The sequence below is a fragment of the Mandrillus leucophaeus genome, unplaced genomic scaffold (assembly GCF_000951045.1).
Source record: "Mandrillus leucophaeus isolate KB7577 unplaced genomic scaffold, Mleu.le_1.0 Scaffold471, whole genome shotgun sequence".
Classification (NCBI taxonomy): Eukaryota; Metazoa; Chordata; class Mammalia; order Primates; family Cercopithecidae; genus Mandrillus; species Mandrillus leucophaeus.
In genome coordinates, this window is record NW_012105043.1 from 1,972,453 (window position 1) to 1,977,415 (window position 4,963).

Below are 4,963 nucleotides of genomic sequence, written 5' to 3' on the forward strand. Positions count from 1 at the left end.
TTGTTGTTGTTGTCATGAGGTTTACAAGAATACATTACACTTATAGGCATCTATTTCAAACTGGTAACAACTTAACATTGACTGCATACAGAAATTCTGCACTTTTTGTCCTCACCCACATTTTATGTTTTTGATGTTTAAATGTACATCATTTTGTAATATTGTATGTATCCCTACACAGTTTATTTTAGCTCTTATTTTTAACAATTTTGTCTTTTATCCTTTATAGTAGGGATAAAGTTGCTTTTTGCATCACCATTACAGTCCTAGTGTTCTGAATATTGCTCATTATTACTTACATCATTAAGTTTTGTGCTTATATACATTTAATTTTCTTAATTGGCAGCCTTTTATTTTATCTTAAAGAACTCTATTAAGCAATTTATCTTAAGACAGGCCTAGTGGTGATGAACTTCCTTGACTTTAGTTTATCTGTGAAAGTTTATTTTTTAAATTTTATTTCTCCTTTATTCCTGAAACAAAGCTTTTTTGAGTCAAATATTTTTGGTTGTCAGGTTTTTGCCTTCATTACTTTGAATATATACCACTCACTGTCTCCTGCAGAGCTGGGTTTCTGCTGATAAGTCCACTGATAGTCATACTGGAACTCCTCTATTTGTGATGTACTTTTATATCTTGCTGATCTTGGGATTTTTCTTTGTGTTTGATTTTTAGTAATTTGATTATTATGTGTTGTGATAAGCTCCTTTTTGGATTAATTTTTTTGAGATGGAGTCTCACTCTGGTCCCCCAGACTGGAGTGCAATGGCATGATCTTGGCTCACCGCAACCTCCGCCTCCTGGATTCAAGCGATTCTCCTGGCTTAGCCTCTTTCCTCCTGAGTAGCTGGGATTACAGGTGCCTGCCACCTCACCCGGCTAATTTTTGTATTTTTAGTAGAGACGAGGTTTGGCCAGGCTGGTCTCGAACTCCTGACCTCAAATGATCCTCCTGCCTCGGCCTCCCAAAGTGCTGGGATTACAGGCTTGAGCCGCTGTGTCCGGCCTTTGGATTAAATTTTACTGAAGATTAATGAGCTCCCTGTATCTGGAAGATGGCTTCTTTCTTCAGATTAGGAAAGTTTTTCATTATTCTTTATTTCTTTAATCCATTATTACTTTAAATATGTTTTCTGGCCCATTTTCTCTTTCTTCTACTTTTTAAATTCTTATTATATAGAGAGCTTAGATCTCTTCATGATGTGCCACATATCCTGTAGCATAGGCACATAGGCTTTCTATATTCTTTTTCATTCTTTTTTTTTTTTTTGCAAGTTCACTGATTCTTTCCTCAGCTTGATGATGCTAGGTGTTCAGACTTTTTATTTGCATGTTTCAGTTAAGTCATGATATTTTTCATTATTAAGATTTCTATCTTTTGTAAAACTACTTGACTTTTTAATGTATTGTTTTTCAGGTTTCATTTAATATTTCATACATATATTCTTGGAGTTCATTGAACTATTTACAGAGGATTATTCTGAATTCCTTTTTTCTGAATTTTATAGTTTTCCTTTCTTTAATGGTCATTATTGGAGATTTATTTGTTTCTTTTGTAGGTGACATAATTTTTTGAATCTTTGTATTTGTTATGTCTTTGTGTTGATGTTTGCACATTTGTGGAGACAGAGACCATGTTCATTTTTTACAGAAGTTCTTTGAGAGGGATAGACCTTTACTATTTATTATATCTTATGATTCTGATTGGGCTGACTGGTATTGACCCTAGGGAGACAAAGCTTGCTTTTAGGTTCTTTAGATGTCTGGGCTGCTGTCTTTGTCTGAATTTATGTGAGATAGCTAGTTAGGTTCTGCCATACAGGGAGACCACTGGCTAAGCTCTCCAATCAGGAATGTACTTCTGGATGGGCATTGCAATCACTTTTGATGCAGCTGAGACACAAGATATATTCTCTGGCCAGAAAGCACTCTTATTTGAGTTCAGCAGTTGGAAAGAGTTGTAGGAGAGGCCTCAAAGTTAAGTAGATCAGGATAGGTGGACTGACTGTTATGCTCAGTAGAAATGTAGTGTTGAGATCCGCCAACCTCCATGAATGTGGTCTGGTGATGGGCTTTGAATCTGTAAGGAGTGCTGACTAAATTCCTTGATACGACAAAACTAGTGCCTGCTTGTTGTCTTATACTCTCATAATAATAAATTCCCTCATAATGTTCTAGGGGATGAAGGCTGGCAAGCTTTCATGGTGGCACAGATAAGCAAGTCTCCCAGTAGTTTCATGTTTGGTTTGAACGCTCCCAGGCTGAAGCAGAGAGAATCTGTAACAAACACAGGACCTCTTCAGAATATGCTGTGGGACAGAGGCTGGCAAACTGGTCTCTGTAGTTCACATGAGTGAGTCTCCCTCTGGGTCACTGTGTGAATAGTACTATGTTGGAACAACAACTGAAGTGGGGTAGAGCCAAATTACAGGCTTTTACTTTCACTGCTGAGACCAATATCAATGGGCAAATGAGCCTTTCTGTCAAGGCACTGGTGTGGGTGATTCTCCTTGGCAGATGGTTTTGGTTGCAGGCTTATGGCCAAAAGGGGTTGTAGCCAAGCCATTGAGGAACAGAGCAGTTTCTGGGTTTGAACTTGGGATCACCACTAGTACTCCTGCCACCTGGGTATGGGTTTGCATTCTGCAAATATTCCTCCTAGGCCTTGGGCTCCATTAGGGTTTTGAAACCTCCTGCCTGAATCCCAGGGCTTCCACAATGAGACTTTTGTCTGTGGATGAATACAAAATTCTTGTTGTTGTTAGGGAATAAAAGTGGGTGACCTCCTATTCTGTCATCTTGTTGATATATTCACGCATGTCATAAAATTATACCCCCAAAATATACACACAAGACAAAACTAACAAAAACCTTGAGAAAGAAAGCACATTTGAGCAGAGAAGTAAAGGTAACATTTTAATTATCCATTGATGGATAGGAAAAACAAAACAAAACAAAAAAGACAGAAGGTGGCATTCAGGCAGAGGAAATAACATAAAGAATGAGGAGAATGTGTAATGTGTTTAGGGAATGGCTAGTAGCTTTCAGTGGACAAAGTAAATGGTAAACATAATATTAGGAAACATGATAGAAAAGTATGTTTAACTAAATGGAGGATAACTTTAAACTTCATGTCAGGGAGTTTAGACTTAATGGGGAGCCAATTAACATTTTTAAGTTTGAGAATGTGATCAGGTTTGTTTTCCAGATAAATCACTCATGAAGAAGCGAAAAAATGAGGCCAGGCACGGTGGCTCATACCTGTTATTCCAGCACTTTGGGAGGCCGAGCTGGGCAGATCACAAGGTCAGGAATTCAAGAGCAGCCTGGCTAACATGGAGAAACCCTGTCTCTACTAAATATACAAAAATTAGCTGGGTGTGGCCATGCATGCTTGTAATCCCAGCTACTCTGGAGGCTGAGGCAGGAAAATTGCTTAAACCCAAAGGGCGGAGGTTGCAGTGAGTCCAGATCGTGCCGCTGCACTTCAGCCTGGGTGACAGAGCAAGACTCCATCTCGGGGAGTGGGAAAAAAAAAAAGGGAAAAAATGGATTAGACGGCCAAGTGACTACAGCAGAGGTAATTGTTAAGAAATAATTGGAATAGTTCTAGAGATACATGATTCAGAATTAACTAGGACAGGAATAATGAAAAATGAGATGAACAGAAAGCTATGAAATTCATGATGGTGGCCAGATCCAATTGTCTGGTGACTAAATATGGAAACTGGGACGCAAAATTATTTAAAGACAATTCTGTATTCTTATTCTGGGTGAATGCATGGAGTTTAAAGCTAATTTAAATTCATATTAGAGGTAGCTTAGGCAGGAAGTCTCAACATGTGAATTGCACACTATAACTGGAATTTCAGTGATTTTTCAAGGAGTCTCCATAGAACCAATCATCCATGACTCAGAGAAGTGTTTTTCAGACATGGTAGATCATCAGAATCACAAGGTAAAAAAGGAGGGTTAAGGGAACTGGGAACAGGGGGAATGCGGGGGAAAGGGGATGGCTTTAAAACAAATCACATATCTGGCTTTATTCCAGATTTACAAAACCATACTCTTGAGAGATGGAGCCTCAAAATCTGTATTTTAAGCTCATGCAGTGATTCTGTAGTCAGCTAAGTTTGTGAGCTGGCATGTTGACTTGCACAACTTCAGGGGATGCCAATCATGTCATGTAGTATTTGTGAATGTGAAAAAGTGCACAATGTACAAAGCAGTAATCAGTGGCCTTACTTACTTAAGGTCTAAGAGATTTCATTATTAAGAAAACACCTAAAGGCAGATCACAAATGGAGCAGAACGTAAAGAACAAAGAAAAAAATCCCAGATTGTAGTAATAAAAGCGAATGTTTCTATGGATATCCATAGGACAGGTCACAAGGCAGTGAAATAATAGCCATAACAAAGCTTCTGCTGTGCAATTTTCCAACCTTGCTGTATATACGGTGAACATTATAGTGGGAGATTCTATGAGGGCAGAATGTTTTTGTTCACCAGTATATCCCCATCATGTAATACAGAGGCCAGCATATAGAAAGTGCTCAACAAATATTCACCAATGAGATAAATAATTTATTCAACACATACTATCAAACTATATACATTTCCTAGACTCTGTGCCAAGTGTCATGATTATATAAACTAATAAGATATTGTCCCTGCTTGAAGGGAGCCAAGTGTTTAAGAGTAAAAGACACATTTATTTGTAAACAAATAAGATCAATTAAATTACAGATTTGTGGATTGAAGATGGAGCAAAGAGAGCTTTCAAGGTCATCCAGAAGTGCAGAAGCCTAGTTAGGATTAATCATCTGAAGGCACAAAATGATGTTATGGTAGAAATGTGCAGACACATAATAATAATAGTGTTATATAATTTAATACCAAGAGTGCATACTCAGAACTAAACCATTTTTCTCTAAGCCTTTGTTACATGTTTGTTAATGTGCAT